A 22,017-nucleotide genomic window follows, 5' to 3' on the forward strand; every position below is an offset into this window, starting at 1 on the left:
AGGGTAATATTGGCTTCATAGAATGAGTTTGGGAGGGTTCCCTCCTCTTCTATTTTATGGAATACCTTGAGAAGTATTGGAATGAGCTCTTCTTTAAAAGTTTTGTAGAACTCAGCTGAGAACCCATCTGGTCCTGGACTTTTCTTTGTTGGTAGGCTTTTGATGACCTCTTCTATTTCATTACTTGAAATTGGTCTATTTAAATTGTGTATGTCCTCCTCGTTCAGTTTAGGCAATTCATATGTCTCTAGAAACTGTTGATGTCTTCGAAATTTTCTATTTTGTTGGAGTATAGATTTTCAAAATAGCTTCTAATTATGTTTTGTATTTCAGTCGTGTCTGTTGTGATATTTCCTTGTTCATTCCGAATTTTAGTGATTTGGGTTTTCTCTCGTCTTCTCTTCGTTAGTGTGGCTAAAGGTTTATCAATTTTGTTTATTTTTTCGAAGAACCAACTATTTATTTTGTCAATTTTTTGTATTGTTTCTTTTGTTTCAATTTCATTGATTTCAGCTCTGAGTTTAACTATTTCCTGTCTTCTACTACTTTTGGTATTGGTCTGTTCTTCTTTTTCTCAGGCTTTGAGCTGTAGTGTTAGGTTGTTTATTTGTTGAGTTTTACTTCTTTTATTAAATGTGCTCCATGAAATAAATCTTCCTCTAAGTACTGCTTTCATAGTGTCCCAGAGATTTTGATATGATGTTTCTTTGTTCTCATTTACCTCTAAGAATTTTTTAATTTCCTTCCTAATATCTTCTGTTATCCATTCATCATATAATAGCATATTGTTTAATCTCCAGGTGTTGGAGTAGTTTCTGTTTTTTACTCTTTCATTTATTTCTAACTTCAATCCATTATGATCTGATAGAATACAAGGTAGTGTCTCTATCTTCTTGTATTTGCTGACATTAGCTTTGTGGCATAATATATGGTCTATTTTAGAGAAGGATCCATGTGCTGCTGAGAAGAAAGTGTATTCGCTCTTGGTTGGATGGTATATTCTATAAATGTCTGTTAAGTCTAAATTATTGATTGTGTTATTGAGATCTATGGTTTCTTTGTTCAATTTTTGTTTGGAAGATCTGTCCAGTGGTGAGAGAGGTGTGTTAAAATCACCTAGTATTATTGTGTTATGGTCTATTTGGTTTCTAAAATTGAGAAGGATTTGTTTAACATACATGGATGAGCCACTGTTTGGGGCATAGATGTTTATGATTGTTATATCTTGCTGATTTATGCTTCCCTTAAGCAGTATGAAATGTCCTTCCTTATCCCTTCTGACTAACATTGGCTTGAAGTCCACATTATCTGAAATGAGGATGGATACTCCAGCTTTTTTGCTGAGTCCATGTGCATGGTATGTTTTTCCCCATCCTTTCACCTTTAGTCTATGGGTATCTCTTTCTATGAGGTGAGTCTCTTGCAGGCAACATATTGTTGGATCTTTCTTTTTAATCCAATCCGCCAGTCTATGTCTTTTGATTGATGAATTCAGGCCATTAACATTCAGGGTTATTATTGAGATATGATTTGTATTCCCAGTCATTTGGTTCATTTTTAAAATTTTATTTATTTCTTTTTTGACACATCTTGGTTCCTCCTTTATTTGACAGTTCCTTTAGGATAATTCCTCCCTTTGCTGATTTGCTTCTTTGTTTTTTATTTCTTCCTCATGAAATATTTTGCGGAGAATGTTCTGTAATGCTGGCTTTCTTTTTGTAAATTTTTTTAGCTTTTGTTTATCATGGAAAGATTTTATTTCATCGTCAAATTTGAAGGTAAGCTTTGCTGGGTATAAGATTCTTGGTTGGCATCCATTTTCTTTCAGAGCTTGAAAAATGTTGTTCCAGGCCCTTCTAGCTTTTAGGGTCTGGATTGAAAAATCTGCTGATATCCGTATTGGTTTCCCCCTGAATGTAATTTGGTTCTTTTCTCTCACAGCCTTTAAAATTCTGTCTTTGTTTTGTATGTTAGGTATTTTCAGTATAATGTGCCTTGGTGTGGGTCTGTTGTAATTTTGTGTATTTGGAGTCCTATAAGCCTCTTGAATTTGATTTTCCATTTCATTCTTCAGATTTGGGAAATTTTCTGATATTATTTCATTGAATAGATTGTTCATTCCTTTGGTTTGTTTCTCTAAGCCTTCCTCAATCCTGATAATTCTCAAATTTGGCCTTTTCATGATATCCCATAGTTCTTGGAGATTCTGTTCATGATTTCTTACCATCTTCTCTGTTTGTTCAACTTTGTTTTCGAGGTTAAACATTTTGTCTTCAATATCTGAAGTTCTGTCTTCCAGGTGTTCTATCCTATTGGTTATGCTTTCTATGGAGTTCTTAATTTGGTTTATTGTTTCCTTCATTTCAAGGATTTCCCTTTGGTTCTTTTTCAATATCTCTAACTCTTTATTGAAATGATCTTTTGCTTCCTGAATTTGCTCTGTTAACTGTCGATTGGTGCTATCATTCAATGCCTGCATTTGCTCTTTCATCTCATCATTCAATGCCTGCATTTGCTCTTTCATCTCATCGTTTGCTTCCCTAATCATTTTAATTATGTACATTCTGAACTCCCTTTCTGTCATTTCTTCTGCCATGCTGTCGTTGGATTCTATTGATGTAACATCTAGATTTGTTTGGGGCATTTTCTTCCCTTGTTTTCTCATATTGTTCAGGAATCAGTGGGTCATTAAGATATTGCAGATTTCCTCTATCGACTTATAATGTCCCTGAAGATTGCTAGTATATCCCCTCTTATCCTTCAGTAGCCTGAAATCTTGGAGGAAGTTGATAATGCGGAGCTCCACGAAGAAGCTGCCTCTCTAGGGTGGTGACCCTCAGGTGGCGTATATTCCCTGCTAGTGGGCAGAGGTGTCTCCACTTGTTGACCAACGGGGTCATCCAACGGGGAACTAGGCTGCGGGCTGAGGCAAGTCCTGTTTGTGCCTGTGTCTCTGGTTTTACCGTCCCTGTGGGAAAACCTCTCCCAGCAGGGAAGACTCACTTGGTGGGAACGTCTCGCTGGTCAGTTCCCCTCCTAGAGGTTCCCCTCAATCTACAACTACCGCCTGGGCTGGGCTGTCTTCCTCTGCAATGTTCCCAGGGGCCCGGACCTACCTCCTGGGCCTGGGAGCCTCATCCTTCGCAGGCGAGTCTCCTTAGGCTGCCTCTCCCAGAGAATCTGCCCGCAGTCCCGGAAACTTCGCTCCGCCCCTAGGCGTGTCTCTGTGCGGCTCTTCCAGCAAGAAGCCACCTAGCTCCTGGGACCCTACTCTGCACCTAATCGCCTGGCTATGCGGCTCCTCCTCTGAGCCGCCACCTGGAGCCCCGTACAATAGCTCCAAGACCCAGAGACCCGTCACACACCTCCTCCTCCGGACAGCAGCCTGGTTTCTGACGCAGTCACTAGGAGTCCAAGCATCTCGCTTCGTATCTCCTCCTCCCGCCAACTGCCCATAACCCTAGGCAGTCACTCCGAGTCCAAGTGACCCGCCCTGTTCCTCCTCCACCTCCTCGGGGTAGCTCCCCGGGTGTTCAGAGCGGTGGCTCCAAGACCAAGTGACCCACCGCGCTCCTCCTCCAGGCAGGCCACCGGTGTTCAGGAGCAGTCGCTTTTAGTCCAATCAACTCACCACTCGCCTCCTCCTCTGGCAACCGCCTGTAGCTCTGATGCAGTCCCTCCTAGACCAAGCGACCCACCGCGTTCCTCCTCCAGGCAGGCCACCAGTGTTCTGGAGCGGTTGTTCTGAGTTCAAACAGCTTGCCACGCAGCTCCTCCTCTGGCAACCGCCTGTGGCTCTGATGTAGTCACTCCTAGACCAAGTGACCCGCCGCGCTCCTCCTCTTTCTCCAGGCAGCCCCCCGGTGTTCAGAAGCGATCGTTTGAGTCCAAACAGCTCCCTACGCAGCTCCTCCTCAGGCAGCCGCCCGGAGCCCCAATGGTTGCTCCGAGTCCAAGCGCTGTGCTGAGCTGCCTCCTCTACGATGATCCCAGTTGTCTGTGTTTACCGCTCCAGCGGGGGGAGGGGTGCCTCGCCGAGCAACTCCACTTCACAAATTCCCTGCATTCCGGGGCTACGGCCCCATCTGGGATGCCTCCCCAACGGGAGAGACTCACCCGGCGGCTTTGAGTTGGTCCCAAGTCTCTCACTATCTCCTCTTTGAATCCTGTGTCCTGGAGCAGCGTGAAATGCAGCTGCCCTCTAGGCCGCCATCTTGAAACTCCTCCATTTTTCTTAAATTTTGAGACTGGGCCTCACTAAGTTGCTGAGGCTGGCCTCAAATTTGCGATCCTCTTACCTCAGCCCCTCAAGTCACTGGGATCAAAGGTGTGTACCACCAGGCTACAGAATTTTTCTGAAGGAAAATTGTGAGTGGAGGGTTTTAGGACATGCCATCCAAGAATGTGTCACTTTGGCATGTTAATTTTTATGAGTTAAAGGCACTTGAGAAACAGATTCAGGAAAAGCTCTCTTTCTCCTTTCCACCTAAAAGCATCTATTGAAAGATTCTCAGAGAAAGGTACCTTCCCTGTCTGAGGAAGAGAAGAGTGATCATTGCTAGACACTGGAGACTGACACCAGAATAGGCCTGTAGAGACAAATCTTAAATCACCCTTATCTTCCATTACTTTCCTGCAGATATTTTCTTGTCATTGTCCCACAATTTACTGCCCCGAGTCCAACTCCCTTTGGTTATTTTGCTATAATTTATCATTCTTTGTGAAGAAATAAATAAAAGCGTTTGGGCCTGACAACTTCTTTAGGTCTTCATTCACCTTCCAAAGACTCCTGTGTAAGACATGTAAAAATATTAAATAAATTTGCACACTTTTCTGTGGCTCTTCTCTTATGTTGGTTTAATTCTGAGGCCACCCACAGGACCAAAAAAGGGCAGAAGGAAGTATCTCCTTTCTTATAGCATATAAAATATGATGTGAAAATAAGATGTTTAGACTTTTTAGGAACTATCTCTTCGTGTCACTGTCTCCAAGGTTGAGAAAAGCTACAATACTCATGGCGACCTGTTGTCCTCAGGGGCAGCGTAACGGGTCAAGATGGGCCTTGTGCAATCTCCTGCCTCTTTTAGTTTCTATAGTCACCAAAGCAGCTGAGAAATGGACCACAGACCTCTAGGGTGGGTAGGAATCTCCTCTGTTGGGCAGAAAAATACAATGAGGTGCAGCGCACCCCTCCCCCACAGCCCCTACTTTCTTCTGGAGCTTTCTGCTCTGAGAGGAGAAGCTGCTGCAACAAATCTTGCTCCAGATGGAGAAATGTGTACATTCAGCTTGTCCAGCTACCACTTGAAGATATCTAGTTTTGTATGTCCAACATTCCTTCTTTGGGGGAACTTCCCCTGACCCCACTCCATGTGGTACTCACTGGGCTGCCAATCACAGAACCACAGGAATGACTCAGCCCTGGGTCAGCTAGATTTTCTCAAGACTTTGGAACCAGAAGTGAAGACACCCAAGGATGGAAGGCCGTAGGCACTGAGTCATTTCACGTGTTTCCCCTGGAGCTTAGCTTCTCTTAATGTGGTCCCCGACCAGCAGCAACAGCATCTGGGAACCTGTTAGATGTCAAAACCTCAGGTTCCACCCACATCTACTGAATCAGAAACTCTGGGGCTAGTCCTCAACAATTTGTGGTTTAACAACACTTCCAGGTGATTTATTGCACGCTGAAAAGTGCCCTAAAGAAACTAGAAGTTTTTGCAAATGGAATTCCCAGAGCTTTCCTGATCTTGGTGGAATTGAACTCACAGATGCTTAACCACTGAGCCACATCCCCAGCCTTTTTTTTTTTAAGCTTATCTTTTTTTATGTGTATTTTTTTAGTTGTAGGTGGACACAATGCCTTTTTATTTTATTTTTATGTGGTGCTGAGGATAGAACCCAGGGCCTCACACGTGCTAGTTGAGTGCTCTACCACTGAGCCACAACCCCAGCCCCCCAGCCCTTTTTATTTTTTATTTTGAGACAGGGTCTTGCTAAGTCACTTAGGACCTCACTAAATTGCTGAGGCTGGTTTCAAACTTGTGATCCTCCTGCCTTGGATTCCCAAGCTGCTGCGATTCCATCCTTAGATTCTTTGATTTCCCCAGTATCCTTCTGTGATGGCAAAACCAGACCTGGTTGTGAAATGAAATTACAACAACATGGTAAGAAACCAATGACTGGGGAAGGGGTCAGTTCCACTCCCCTCTCTCAGCCTTTCTCCAGGAAGCCTAATTAAAATGGGTCCCTACCTTTTGGATTGTCAATAACTGTCCTAAGAGTCTGATTACTCCCTCTTGAAAAGTAAAAGGTGCTTGTGAAAAGAGCTGTTTCTTCTCTTTTTTAAAAATATATATCTAGTAGGTGGGCACAATTCCTTTACTTTATTTTTACGCGGTGTTGAGGATCAAACCCAGGGCCTCTTGCGTGCTACCACTGAGCCCCAGACCCAGCCCTATTTCTTCTTCTCTGCTCTGGGAGCTTGCTTTATGTTAGAGACTCTGCACAAGGCCTTCAGCTGCATAGATTAGGAATTTTTTTTTTTTTTTTAAAGAGGAAAAAAGCCCCAATGAGAGGATGGGTCTAAGGTGACATCAAATGACCTATAAATATTGTGAGAAACTGTGGATCAGGGCTCAGAATTTGGAGTCTTTGTTCTCCTCTGGGTCCACCAGCATAAAATAAAGTTTGGAGTTCTCCTCCTCTCCAAGTGCTTCTTGCTGCTTTTCTTGACCAGTTTGCTTCCCCCACACTTCTAGCAAATCCTTTGTGTGAGTGAGTCAGAGACCCTTACCAAGGGTCCTTCCCTTTAATTCACAGCTACACAGACCCTTCTTGAAACTTTGTGCCACATGTAGGCTGCAAAGTTCAGTTTCTACCTGCTCTTTGTATTTTGCTTCAGTGCCAACCATATTAACTCCATTTTGGGCCAAGGCAGAGTTCAGTAGAGCTTCTAACTAAGCTCTGTCACTGTCCTGCCTATGATAATTCAGCTGCCTCCTCCAATAATGCAGGCCTTTATAAAAGCCTCTGCTATTCCTCAGTTTATCTGACTCCTTTCTCTACTCACCTAAGTACTCAAACTCCTTTTCAACTATTAACTATAGCTCACTGGCATAGTGCAGTTTTTTTTTTTTAATATATCTCTTAGTTAGGGAACAGAAAATGCTGCTTTATTAAAGAAATCCCAAAATACAGGATACATATTTTTTTAATCTTTTGCTAACAGGTTTTTTTGTTTTGTCTTTATTTTTGTTTGTTTTTCTAGTTTTCTTGTTACTTTAAGCATCTCTTTAAGCATATGAATGGTTTGGGATAAGTGAAGGTAAGTGGATCTGCTGCAGGTAGTTATTTAGGGATACAGACAGGTCCTTATCTTGTTACTTTGCTGTTTCCTTGGAAAAATGCTTCCATCAATACATCCACACTCCATCCTGTAGGAAAAATGAAAAGAGGAAGCAACTAGCAAACAAATTCTATTTGAGAAAAGATGTAGACCTGATGTTCGTATCAATTTTATTCATTTTCTGAAGATGAGGACTTAGTTATGTGGTCACATCCAACTAGCTGCAAGAGAGACTGGGAAATGTGATTTCAAACTTGGCAGTCATATATCCTAGCACTTTTTGGGAAAAGTTTTTGTTTTTCATTGGCTAAAAGAAACGGGGAAACGGGGCTGGGGAGATAGCTCAGTCGGTAGAGTGCTTGCCTTGTAAGCACAAGGCCCTGGGTTCGATCCCCAGCACCCAAAAAAAAAAAAAAAAAAAAAAAAAAAAAAAGAAACGGGGAAACAATGGATAATAGCGGATGAGAAACCATCTTTCCTACTTTCTAACCCTGAGCCAGGAGTTGAAAGGTCAAGTCTTCAGAGGCTCGGCAGGTGATTAGCTCTGTAAAGCCATCTAGGTGGGAGACTAAAAGGACTGAGGAGACTGTGGCCTATGTAAAGGAGCAACAGCTAATTGTCTACCCAAATCCCTTCCCCTTCATCTTCGTCAATAGATTCCAAGTTTGTTTGGGTGCTAGTGTGACCAGAATCAGATATAAATAATAATTTTTTGTGTGTGACATTGAACTTAGGGGCACTCGACTACTGAGCCACATCCCCAGCCCTATTTGTATTTTATTTAGAAACAGGGTCTTACTGAGTTGCTTAGTGACTCACTTTTGCTGAGGTTGGCTTTGAACTCACAATCCTCCTGCCTCAGCCTCTAAACTGCTGGGAATGTTATTACTCAACCATAAAGAAGAATAAAATTATGGCATTTGCTGGTAAAAGGATGAAGCTGGAAAATATGCTAAGTGAAATAGGCAAAGCCCAAAAAACCAAAGGCCGAATGTTTTCTCTGATAAGTACATGACAATGTATAACAATGGGGGGTGGCAGGGGGAAGAGAAGAATGAAAGAACTTTGGATGGTGTAGAGGAAAAAGGGGTGGGAGGGGGTGGGGATGGAAAAACAGTAGAATGAAACATTCAGTATTACTCTCTATGTATGTATGATTACCTGAATGGCATGAATATATATTGTGTACAACCACAGAAATGAAAAGTTGTACCCCCATTTGTGTACAATGAATCACAATGTGTCTGTAAAAATAAAAAATATTTTAATTAAAAGAAAAAGAATTGTCATTTTGTATTGCTAAACATGTCACGCTAAGCAACTGATGATGAGCACAGAGGCGGGGTGTTCCCATGGGAGAAGCTTATTTCCTACATAACATGGAGTCTCAGAGCAAAATGGAGTCTGTTTAGTCATTTCCCTTAGAGTCTGGCCTACAACATTCTCATGGAGTCAGATCTGTCACCATCACAGGATGACACGTGTGTGCTACCACGCCTGGCTAAATAAAAATTTTTTTAAGATAATCATGATATTTCTATTTCTAGTGTCTCTAGTCACTTTTGTAGCTGGGAGTGTCCATGTGACTCAACCAATAGAGTTAGAAAAGTCAATCAGTAGAGTTAGGGAACTTCTGAGAAAGCTTTTGGTTTGCTAGCAAAGATTCAGCCATGACTAAATACCTGCTCTTCTTGCTTTGAATGTGGATGAGATGACCAGAGCTGAGGCAACCATCTTATGATCAGGGAGAGGCAAGCATTAGGGAAAGCATTAGGTGGTGATACTAAGCCAGAGAGAATTAAGGTCAAAAGCTACCTGCCTCCACGTATCTTATGTGAAAAAAACCCAAATCATGTTTGTTTAAGCAACTTTAAAATTGACTTATCTGAACCTTGCGACCATTCAAAATTGATTGGATCCTTCTGGATTTTTTACATGCGTATCAAAAGCATCTTCCCTTTTTATTTAATATTGTGCAGCATTTTTCGTTTTAAAGACTACAGAATATCCACTGTATGGTTTTAGCATAATGCATTTAATAAATCCTTTATCTATGGACATTCTGATAATTTACATGTTGTTTTTGTGTTTTGTTTGTTTTTGTGGTGCAGGGGATAATAACCAGGGCCTTGCACATGCTAGGTAAATGCTCTATTGTGTTTGTTTTTCAGGGGGCATTTTGCCATAATAAACAATGCTGTCATGAACATCTTTGACACCAAACCTCTAAACACGTCCTTATAATTATATTTCTGAATATGTCTTTAATTTTCTAATCGTGAGATGGTTGCATCAAAAGATAATAAATAGCATTCTCTCTTAAGTAACATGAGACACTTGCCTTTGGTTCCATCTCTGGGTTACCAGCCATTCATTTATTTATCATCCATACACTTAACAAGCATAAGAGGCTTATGGTAGGCACTAAGCGGCAGTAGGAGCTGAGTAAAATGTGATCTCTGTCTTCAAGGAGTTCACATGGCAGAACCAGCCAGGGCGATAGGCAATGTAAGAAGAAGCTATAGGGGGCTGGGGTTGTGGCTCAGTGGCAGAGCACTTGCCTAGCATGTGTGAGGCACTGGACTCTATTCTCAGCACCACATATAAATAAATAAAGTTATTTTAAAAGTAATATTAAAAAAAAGAAGGAGCAAATAGTTGTGGTAGGCAGTTTCAGATCTCCATGATCCTGGCCTCCTGGTATCTCACACCCTTGTGGGATTCCCTATCCACAAGTATGGACTGGACCCAGTGAGTCGCTTCTAATGATTGGAATATGACACAAATTATAGAAGGCTGTCCCTTCTGTGAGTAGATTAACAAAGGACTGTGGCTTCTTCCATCTTGCTAACACCTTCTCTCTTTCCTTTTCACTTGCTCCACTCTGATGAAGCAGCTGCCACACTTGCCCGATGGAGAGGCCTACACTTGGCAAGGAACCTAGGGAGGCCTCTGCCAGCAGCGCTTGAGGAACTGAGACCTTAATCCAGCAACCTGAGGGGAACTGAATCCTGTTACCATCACTATGTGAGGTAGGAGGCAGATCTCTTCCAGTCAGGCCTTAGGCTAACAAAGGACACAGCAAAGTCACTCCTGGATGCCTGAGTCATAGAAACTGTGAGCTACTGAATATGTGTTGCTTCCAGCTCTGGTTTTTGGAAGAATTTGCCACACCCCAGTAAATAACTAACACAGTGAAATGGCTCAGAAAGGCACAGTGTGTGGCAGGTGTGCACACGGAGGTGGGGCACGACGTCACTGTGGTGGGAAAGGGTCATACCTGGTAGGATTCCTGAGAGGAGGGCTGGCTTCTGTTGCATTTTTCAGACTAAGAAGGCATGGTTTAGGGGAAGAAGAGAGAGAAGGACTTTCCAGATAGGGTTATAGAACAAACAAAGACTACTTCCCAAATCCATGTTACCAGCACATACTGTGTGTGTGTGTGTGTGTGTGTGTGTGTGTGTGTGTGTGTGTGTGGTGCTGGGGATGGAAACCAGGGCCGTATGAACACTAGGCAGGTACGTGTGTGTGTGTGTGTGTGTGTGTGTGTGTGTGGTGCTGGGGATAGAAACCAGGGCCGTATGAACACTAGGCATGACTTTGAGTCATGTCCCCAACCCCATGACTTGGCATGTTCCTGGTTAGAGGTAAATTTACTGTGAAGTCAGCAGATCTTAGACTTCAGGATCCCTCACCTTCACAAACCCTTTTTAAAGACCCTAGTGATTTTATGTGTATAATTTTTCATGCTTTTCCTTAAGAAGGGTCCCCCATTTTCTGCTTCTGCTTCAGTGGATTTGTCAAGTCCCTTCTGATACCCTGCCACTTGCCCTCCCAATCTGCAGCATGGACTTACCAGTGTTCTTTGGTTCTGCCTATTTTTTTTTTTTTTTTTAGACCAGGTCTCACTATGTTGCCCAGGCTGGCCCCAGACTGCTGGGCTCCAGTCATTCTGCTGCCTCAGCCCCTCAAATAGCTGGGAGTACAGGTGTAAGCCACCAGGCTGAGCTGGCTCTGCCTCTTTGAATTGGGTTTCTCAGCAGCCCCTCTCCACTCCTGTCCCCTCTACCCTTTACTTCCTTAACCCAATCAAGATTCTGTAATTTTCCTCAGAAGTTCTATTCTCTAACTCGTGAATCTTTTTAAAAACACACATATTTTTTAGTTGTCAATGGATCTTTATTTATTTTTGTGTGGTGCTGAGTATCAAACCCAGTGCCTCACACATACTAGGCAAGGGCTGTACCACTGAGCCACAACCCCAGCCCTCACGAGTCATTTTTACTGCAATTTTTAAAGTCTTGGAGAATTCTTCCTGAGGTGGTGGTGCCCAGGGTGGACGTGGTTTTCTTTTGTTTTGCAATGCTGGGGATCGAACCCAGGACTTGTGCATAGACGAGCGCTCTGCCACCATGTTGTGTCCCCAGCTCTCAGATGTGTTTTTCCAATCAGTAAGTCTGGTTCTTGCCCAAGTGGCATCTGAGCAGGGCCACTTTGGGGTAGGTCATGTCCCTGGGAACAGCTTTTCTGCCCTGTGTCTTCCCACTTCCCACTCCCAACTTCAGAATGACTGAGGTTCAGAGAGGGCTGGGGAGATAGCTCAGTTGGTAGAGTGCTTGCATCACAAGCATAAGGCCCTGGGTTCAATCCCCAGCACCAATAGGAAAAGCAGAGCCTTGCCATTTCCTCAGAGGTGGGGCCTTTCTCTTCGGATGCTGTTGACCATATTTCAAGATAGCGATGGGCTACTGGACAGAAGGACACTAACATATCCATGCTTATTCTGTGCTAGGCACACGGGACTTCCAGCTCTACCTCACAGAATCCTCATAACGCCCCTGCGAGTGAATGGTGAGACTTTCCACTTTCCAGCTAAGGAAGTGGAGGTTCAGAGATGTGAAGTAGTGTGCCCGTGCCTGGCAGCCTGCGAGTTCCAGGTCAGGCCCAACGGACTTGAGAGTGCAGGTTCGAGCCCTGCCCCTATCTCTCCATCCTTTATTGGTTCTCTCAGAGGTCTACCACCTGCATTCAAGTTCTAGGTAAAAAGTGCTGGGCATTGCAGCAAATGTCCACCTGGAAACAAGTTTAATAAGTGAAAAGTCAGTCAGGTCAAATTTTTGATTCTGGGAGGTCTGTATAGTTGAAGAAGACCCAGTGAGCTGAGAGTCCTCCAGGGTTGGATATATATATATATATATATATATATATATATATATATATATATATATGGAGAGAGAGAGATATGTGTATAAGAATATATATATATGTATATGTGTATGTAAATCTCTCCATCTATAGATAGGTCTCTGAATATATATGTATATCCATCTATAGATAGGCATATCTATCTATCTATCTATCTATCTATCTATATATATATAAAGAGAGAGAGAGAGAGAGAGAGAGAAGAAATACTGAAAAGAGAAGATATGAAATGTAGGCCTCAAATCAGAAAATTGAGACTGAGAAGCTGGATAGATTATGGCATGGTTAGATAACAATGAAAATCCTAAGAATGAGCACTCTGTCTATTGAGTGCTTACAAAGTGCCCAGCACCGTACCAGATGTTTTCTAAAGGTTAGTGCATTTTATCCTCACAACCATCCTACTAAAAAGGCAGGACTACGGTATTAGTCCATTTTCTGCTGCTATAACAAAACACTGGAGACTGGGTGCTTCATAAATAGAGAAGTTTATCTGGCTTATGATTCTGGAGACTGGAAGATCCAAATAGCAGGGAGCCTGTATCCTGGCATGACCCCCTTGACTGTGACAGAAGGCAGAGGAACAGAAAAAGAAATGGCTGTGTGTAGAAGAGGCTAAGCACATGGGGTGGCTTTGCTTTATAACTCACTGTCTTGAGATCTAACTCACTCCTGTGAGATCTAACCCACTCTGCCCAAAGACCAGTATTAATCCATTCAGGAAGGTGGAGGCCCCATGACCTAATTAACTCTCACTAGGTCCCACCTCTTAAAGGCTCCAACACCTCAATGTGGACCAAGCTTTCAGCATGGTCCACAACTCAAAGGTGAAACTTTAAGGGACAAATCACATTCAAATCTATAGATTTACCATTCCTCTTCCAGTACCCTGAAGATGAAGAATCTTACAGTTAGTGGTGAAGGAGAGACTGCAATGAAGCTCTGTTCAACCGTAAGACCCTTGCTTAATTTAACCATTAGGCTTTCCTAAGTCAAGGAGAAAGGCAGAGAAGTCTAGTACCTGGGGATGATGCCCATGGAGAAGCAGTACTTTGCAGGTGACATAACTTGGGAGGATGGGACACAGAGGCGGCTAGAGCTCACCCAGACCTTCGGGAGAGGTTAGGTGCCTCGGGAGCCAGCAGTGGAGGGTTGTGGAAGCTCTTGGGTCCAGAGTGGATGGAGACAAACAGACTTGGTCAATATCCATTGGCCTTTCTCGGATTGGTTCAGGAACCTCGGGGGGCGGGTCTTAAACCCCGGGGATGCTAATGCGAGACTGGAGCTGGGAGCTCCTTGGCTTCTTCACTTGCCTGGTGCTCCTGCCCCACTGCCGCAGTGTCACACGTGTTTTTACATCCTACCTCTAGGACTTCTGGGACTTCAGCTTAGTGGTTTCACAACCTTGAGCCCCAGTTTTCTGGAAAGTGAAGATAACCAGGGTATATTCATTCAAATATTAGATAATAATTGTGTCGTTGGGAGGTTCGGTGAAGGGATGCACCTGAAGGGTTAACACAGGGCGGGGGAAGGATGGATGCTCCATAAATAGAATAAATAGCAGCCATATTTTTGAGAGATTACTAGTCAGAGCCAGAGAATCTTTTTCTATTTTCTCTCCCATATCCTACTTTGGGAGGAAAGTGGGACTGAATTCAAGAAAGGGAGTCAACGTAATTCCTCTCTCACCTCGCAATTGCTAAATCAGAATGCTTTTTATTGGTTTTATGGTTCACAACTCATTTCACAGTTGTAATTTGTCTCTTGCCCGGAAAATATTCAACTGTCACATAAAAGCAATAGTTTTTCATGCTAGGAATTTTCTCTATGCTGTGCATAATATTTTCAGAGTTCATTCATGTTGTAGTACGTATTTCATTTTATGCATTGCTTTTTTTTTTTTTTTTTTTTTTGGTGTCGGGGATTAAACTCAAGACCTCATGCATGCTAAACCTATTCTCTACCATTAAGCTACAGCTCGGCCTTAATTTGTTACTGCTGTATTTATTTTATCACTTTTTTTTCACTTGCAGGAATGTATTTAGATCTATTCCCAAGTTTAAGAGAATCTTTCCAGACTTTTATACTGTCCAATTTAATTATGTTTAGATCAGTAAGATAAGATCACAAGAGCACAAGAGGTTAATTTGTTACCAAGTTGGAGTAAAATTAACACTGTTAACAAACACAGTTTACCACTTTTTTATTGTTTGTTTTTGGCACTGGAGGTTGAACCCAGGGACACTTTACCACCGAGTTACATTCCCAGCCCTTTTTATTTTTTATCTTGAGACAGGGTCTTGCTAAATTGCTGAAGCTGGCTTTGAACTTTCAATCCTACTGCCTCAGCCTCCCAAGTCCCTGGGATTATAGGCTTGCTCCTCCACACCTAGCAGGTTACCATTTTAAATGAATAACCACTGTTTTCTGTCACAAACATTCATTTAAAATGGTAATTTCTTATAATAAAAATTACTAGCTTCAGGGTTTCATGTACCTGGAATTATTAAAAAAGTAATTTAATATTATAGAAAGGTTCTTTTTCTCTTCAATTAAAAGGCAGTTTATTCTTGCAAATGACATGATTCACAACTCATGTAGATTTAGCTTAAATTTTATGGTACTTCTCATGTAAAAATTCACTACCCTTCTTTCTTAATCTTTCTACACAGACAGATAACCAGTGCTTGGCACTCTTTGAGGCACTTAGGTTAATTGTGTCTCACCTCAAGTTTCCTGACGAAAATCAGTACTTTAAGATTTATTATAGCTTTTTCCATATCTCTAAACTCATGAAAGCACCAGACACCCTGGTGCACACCTATAATCCCAGTTACTCGGGAGGCTAGGTACAAGTTCAAGGCCATTTTGGTAAGTTTGAGACCAGTCTGGGCAATGTAGCATGGCCCTGTCTCAAAATTAAAAAAAAAAAAAAATTAAGAGAAGGTTTGAGAATGTAGTTAGATGGTAAAGCATCCATGATCTGCTTGTGGCATGATCCCATGCCACAAAAGGAAACTAAATAAATAAATCATACAAATATGAAAACTTCATAGTTTTCTTTCTTTCTTTCTTTCTTTCTTTCTTTCTTTCTTTCTTTCTTTCTTTCTTTTTTGACGGGGTGGGGGGCAGGAATACTGGGGATTGAACTCAGGGGCACTCAACCACTGAGCCACATCCCCAACCCTATTTCGTATTTTATTTAGAGACGGGGTCTCACTGAGTTGCTTAGGGCCTCGCCATTGCTGAAGCTGGCTTTGAACTCATGATCCTCCTGCCTCAACCTCCATCCCGAGACACTGGGATTACAGGCATGCACTACTGCACCTGGGAGTTTTCATTCTTTTCTGATTTTTAATCACTTATATATTATATGTATCTGGAAATTTGCATGTGTGTGTGTTTGTGTGTGTGTGTATGTGTGTGGTGCTGGGGATTGAACCCAGGACCTTACATATGCTAGGTAAGTGCTCCACACCTGTGCTATATCCCCAGCCCTATCTGGCATATTTCTAAGCACTTTACATATATTAATCCTCATAGGTCCTTTCTCTCTCTCTCTCTCTTTCTATGGATAGTGCTACTTTAAAAAATTTCTACTTTACCTAGGAGAAAATTGAGGCACAGAGAGATAATCTGATCTAAGAGATTTCTTGACCTGTTCACAGACTGGACATGTTTGTGTCTTTTCACAATAACAGACACAACTGTCGGGGCGAGAGCTGGGATTCAAACATGCACTCTGTCTCCAGAGTCCTTGTGCTCAATCCCTATACATCCTTACTATAGAAAAAGAAGAAGCAGGGAGAAGGAAGGAAAAAACCCAACCTGGGCAGATACATATGACATAAGAATTAATAGTTTCCTTAGTTCTACCCACAACATTGCAAACAGTTTATGTTTTAAGTTTAGTGATTACAAAATATAAAGGCACAGATAATGACATTCTTGGGGGAACATGTCACCATATTTAAAAGCAAATATTAATCCATTATCTGGTCAGCAGGAAGCCTTTGAGTGACCTCAGTTTGACCCAGCTCACATTCTGGAATTGGACAGGGATAAGGGTGGGGATGGCTTAGTTTTGTTGTGGGCAGCTGACAAGTGATTTCTGCAGCAAAGGGTTATCTGAACAGGAGAGAAATCAAGAGTAGGAACAGGAGGCTAGCATGGGTCAGACTAGTGCTCAGTAGGGTGAAGGCAGGGACAGTAACCAGGAAACAAAATGAGTCCAGCTAGAAATAATAATTCAGCAGCTATAAGGCAAGGGACTGGTCTGCCGGTCTAACATTGTTCATGAGAACAGATCACAGTTATGTGGAGTCCTGAGGCTGTGCCAAGACAGCTGTTATCAGACATCTGTGCAAGAAGATACTGTCTCAAGTGTGTTAATCAAAATAGAAAGGCATCCTAGTAAAAGAGGGCTGGACACAGCAGCAGCAGGACCACGTGTGGAATCAGGCATCCAGAAATGGTCAAAGTGGGGGCTGCTGCAGAGAGCACAAGAATGAGCAAACACAGTGACCCTGGGTAGCAGCGCTCAAATGTGTCAGGATCTCTTAACACTCTTAAAAATTACTGAGGACCCCAAAGACCTTTCGTTAATATGGGCTACATGTTGTAAGCGAGCTATGCCATTGATATAGATTGGACACATTTATGTCTTTCCACAATGTCAGTATTTACGAACAATAAATTCGCAAACTACATCACTTTCATCCTCAAGGACTTCATCATATAGTTTGGAAAGCTCCTTATGTGCTTTTGGAAGAATGAAAAAGGCAAATAATGGATTAGGTTTTTTTTGTTTTTTTTTTTTCCTTTTCTCTTTTTCAGTGCTGGGAATCAAACCAGCACTCACCTGTGATTGACAAGTACCCTACCACTGAGCCATATCCCTAACCCCTGGGTTAAGTATTATTGTTTTTTTTTTTTTAATGCGGTGCTGGGGATTGAGCCCAGGACCTTGTGCTTGCAAGCAAAGCACTCTACCCACTGACCTATATTCCCAGCCCTAGTATTATTGTTAAAACAGTAAAGAAGGTTTGTATTTCTGGTACTAGGATTGAAACCAGGGCTTTGCACATGGTGGGCAAGTGCTCTATCACTGAGTTATATCCCCAGTCCTTTTTAATTTTGAGACAGGGTTTTTCTAATGGCTCAGGAGGACCTTGAACTGGTGATCCTCCTGCCTCAGCCTCCCAAGTAGCTGGGATTACAGGTGTGCACCATCAAGCCTGATTCATAAAGAAGTTTTGATTTCATTTACTCCCTGAGAGTGTCTTGGAGAACTCCAGGGGAACCCCAGATCACACTTTAAGAGCCACTGATGTAGATAAAAGTGATAGCTTCTATGCGTATAGTACTGTATAGTTTATAGTGCACTATGAGTCAGGAAAAATATTCTTACTCCCATTTCATAGCCAAACATTGCTAGGGAACAGGAAGGGACCCAGCCATGCACACTTTGATGCAGCTAGTGCACTGGGATATGCTGCTTCCCAAGTGTCTAAGTAGTTTATGGCTACTAAGGCTTAACATCTGCTACAAAACAGCATTCTGCTCTTGGTTTTCTCATGGCCAGGGAGTTCAGCATGTCTGCCCAAGCCTGGAAAGCTGTGGAGCTATTGCATATTGTCTTGGAGGACAATCCAGAAAAACATATGCTCTCAGCAGTTCGGGAGGCTGAGGCAGGAGGCCAGCCTCAGCAACTTAGTGAGGCCCTAAGCAACTTAGTAAGGCCCTAAGCAACTTAGCAAGACCCTGTCCCAAAATAAAAAATAAAAAATAAAGGGCTAGAGATGTTGCTCAGTGGTTAAGTGCCCCCGGTTTAAACCCCAGAACAAAAATCAATTCATGGAAGGGGACTAGAAACTGACATCCTGCTACAGAAAGCCCCGTGTCTCTATTGATAATCATAAAGGCCAACAGAAATAGCCAACCGGGAGGAAAATGCCTCCTCCTCAACTCTACCTTGCAAATCTTACCCAGGAGCATCTAATTGACAATATCTAGTTTGCATCTGAGTCCAAGAGAACATTTTTTTGATATGGGGTCTTATTATGTTGCCTAGACTGGCCCCTAACTCCTGGGCTCAAGCCATCCTCCTGCCTCAGCTTCCCAAAGAGCTGGAATCACATTCACACATGCCACCACACTCAGCTAGAAATGTCATTTTGAAAAAGAGAAATGTGAGCCCTTCCTCTTCAGTATAGGAAGTTCCCTGGAATGAAATGGAAAAGGATGATGACTCTCAGTTGAGCTTCAACACTGTGTTTCTGCCTATGGATTGATTAGAACGGAAACTCCGTGAGGGCAGGGATTTTTGTCTGATTTATTTATTTATTTTAAAGTGGATTTGTAAAATAATAACTTTATTTTATTTAGTTTTGTATGTGGTGCTGAGGATCAAACCCAGTGCCTCACATGTGCTAGGCAAGTGCTCCAGCACTGAGCCATGATCTCAGCCCTGATTTATTTTTTACTCTGTCTTCAGAGCTTAAGCTATTACAAAGTAGTTGCTAAATAAACAGGGAGATACACACCACAATGAATGTTTTCTCAGGAACTCTTTTAGTGAATATCAAATAGATTACAGAAATGGCAATAAGTCTAAGTTATTCTAACAGATCTGGGGAGAAAAGGAGTCAGAGAAAGGGGGCAAAGAAAATATTTTGTGGTGATGGAAGAAGGCTACACATTCCTTGACATCCCACCCAACACAGGTGGCATGTATGTTACCTCCCTTGAGTTTAGGCAAGGTCTATGATTGCTTTGACTAATAGACTGGGATAGAAGTAATGCTATGCCAGTTTCCAGGTCAGATTTAAAAGAATGACAGTTTCTGCAACTTGTCTCCAGGGAGACATCATCGATTGTCATGTTAGACATTCAGATATCTTGATGGAGAGATCACATGGCAAGACTCTCAGACTACATGGAGAGCAGGGCTGGCTGAGCCCAGCCTTTCAACCAATTCCTTTAAGGGTCAGTCTCATGAGTAAGACTGAGTTGGACCCTCCAGACTAGCCTACTAGGCTGACAGCTAGAATACCACTGACTGACTCTGCTTGATATTGTATGGAACGGAGGAATCACTCAGCTGAGCCCTGATTAAATTCCTGACTTCAAATATGTGAGACATAAGACGGTGGTTGGGCCAGGAGTGTAACTTGGTGGTAGTGTGCTTGCTTGGCATGTGCAAAACCCTAGGTTCCATCCCCAGCACCACAAAACCAAACCGAACACAACAAAACCCAAACAAACAAAGGAAATAATAGAGTTGTTGTTTCAAGTCATTGAGTTTTTTTTTTTTTTTTTTTTTTTTTTTTTTTTTTTTTTTTTTAAGTCATTGAGTTTTGAGATAGTTTATTATGTAGTGATAACCTGAATCCAAGTATGTCTTAGGGAATACAAAACTTTTGCCTGCCTCAGTTTTCTCACCTGTAAAATGATTATCATAACACCTTCCAAGTTTGGTGGGAAAATTAAAAAAGAACTGCAAGCACTTATATGTTTACAATGTAAAGTCAGTGACACATAGTAAAATTTCAGTAAATATTAATAATTACTTTGTTCTGTTTATTTAGCATCCACCATAAGCCAAGCACTCCTGTAGTAACATGAATTAGGCAGTGAACAAGAGAGACAGACCCCACTTTTTAGTGATAGATAATAAACAAGCAAACCAGAGAATTGAAAGTGGCAATAGGAACGTGAAAAAATGATAAATGTGTAGAAGGGGTGAGGGAGTTACTTTAGAAAGAAGACTGACAGGAGATGGCAGGAGGCCTTCAGAGGTGAAATTTAACTGAGACCAGACTAAGAAACCAGGCACTGGAAGGTTGGGGAGAGAGACAGGGGAACAGTAGGTCTTGAGGCAAGAAATTTTGGTTTGCAAAGGAAAGAGAAAAAAGTATCAGCATGACTGGAGCCAGGACACGTGAGGGGAAGGAGTCTGGGCATGCCATTTGAGAGAAGGGAAGGGTAGGCCAAGGAGGGCCTTATGGACCATAGTAAGGAACCTGGAATTTATTCTCAAAGGACTGTAAACACATTGAAAGTTGTTTTTTTGTTTGTTTTTTGTTTTGTTTTGTTTTGTTTTGTTTTGTTTTTTTGCTAGTGAGATACAGTCTTCTCTGCTTTGGAGAGGAATTTGTGAGCTTTTTTATACCTCTGTTTTAGAATCATGTAGTATGTACCCTAAATGCTTCAGGAATAACTTTTCTGGGGATGTTGCATTGTTTGCTCATGGTCTCCCCCTGGTGGAGTTGGTGGTTAAGTTTGCATGGTTTCAGAACAACAAAAGCAAATTAATGAGCGACTCACCCCCAAATAAATGAGTAATTCATCTTTCATTCAACAAACATTTATTGGCACCTACAACATGCCAGGTTCTGTTCTGGTGCTAAAATACATTCATGAACCAAAGAGCCAAACACCCACACCCTCATGGAACTTACATTCTTATGAGGAGGAAGGGACATTAAACCAAGTTTACAAGTTACTTGTTGGATGGGACAACATTTATTAGAGAAAAATTATGTGGGAAACTGGGGTAGAAAGTACAAGGAGGATAATTGTGTTCCAGGGTGATTGGTGCAGGTGTCTGGGGGGAAAAACACTTCAGGCACAAGAAACGGGAAGCACAAAGGCCCTGAGACTACCTGCAGGTCTGAAGAACAGCAAAGAGGTCAGTGTACCTTCAGGGGACCAATGACAGAGTGGGAGAAGTTAGAGTTGTACTTGGGGTTGTCAAATCTTGAGGGTCCTGTAGGTCAGTGTAAGCATTTGGTTTTCACTCCAAGACAGGAATTCATTGGAAGAGGGACATGATCTGACTAACGTTTTAGCAGGAGCCCACCTGTTGGGGTAAACCCAGATCAGTATTAGATGGCTTGCTGTTTCTGAAGGTGAAATAAGAAGGACTCCCAAGAATGTGTTGAGCAGGGCAAGGAGGAGGGAAACCGGTCACTTCTCTTATCTCCGATCTCTAGATGGGAATCAAAGCAGGATGACCTTGGTTGTGAAGTCAGTCATGTGCTCATAAAACCTCTGGAAAAACCCACATGTGCAGCTGGCATGCAAGTTATCTTCCATATATTTTCCCTGCTTGTAGGCACAGTGTGGTGATGGATGCATTTTATCCTGACCTTCCTCCCACCCAGGACTGTGTAAGTAACAAAATGCCTAAATCCTCTTGTCAAGTCTTCCAAGAGTTATGTCGCAACTTAAGAACAGATTAATCACCACTGAGAAATCCAAATTTGAGAGTCTTTATTAAGTCAGCTGGCTGACTGTCTCACACAATGCCCCAAAAAATGGCTATTGGGAGAACATCCTGACCATAGGTTGCAGGGTTTTTATACCATAAATCGGCACATCAATTATAAGTGTCCGTTGCTATGATTCAAAATTACAAACTAACATCATGGAATCTGAAATCATTAGCAGAGGGGAAGGGGGTC

This window comes from Sciurus carolinensis, chromosome 1, assembly GCF_902686445.1.
Source record: "Sciurus carolinensis chromosome 1, mSciCar1.2, whole genome shotgun sequence".
In the NCBI taxonomy this organism is placed as follows: Eukaryota; Metazoa; Chordata; class Mammalia; order Rodentia; family Sciuridae; genus Sciurus; species Sciurus carolinensis.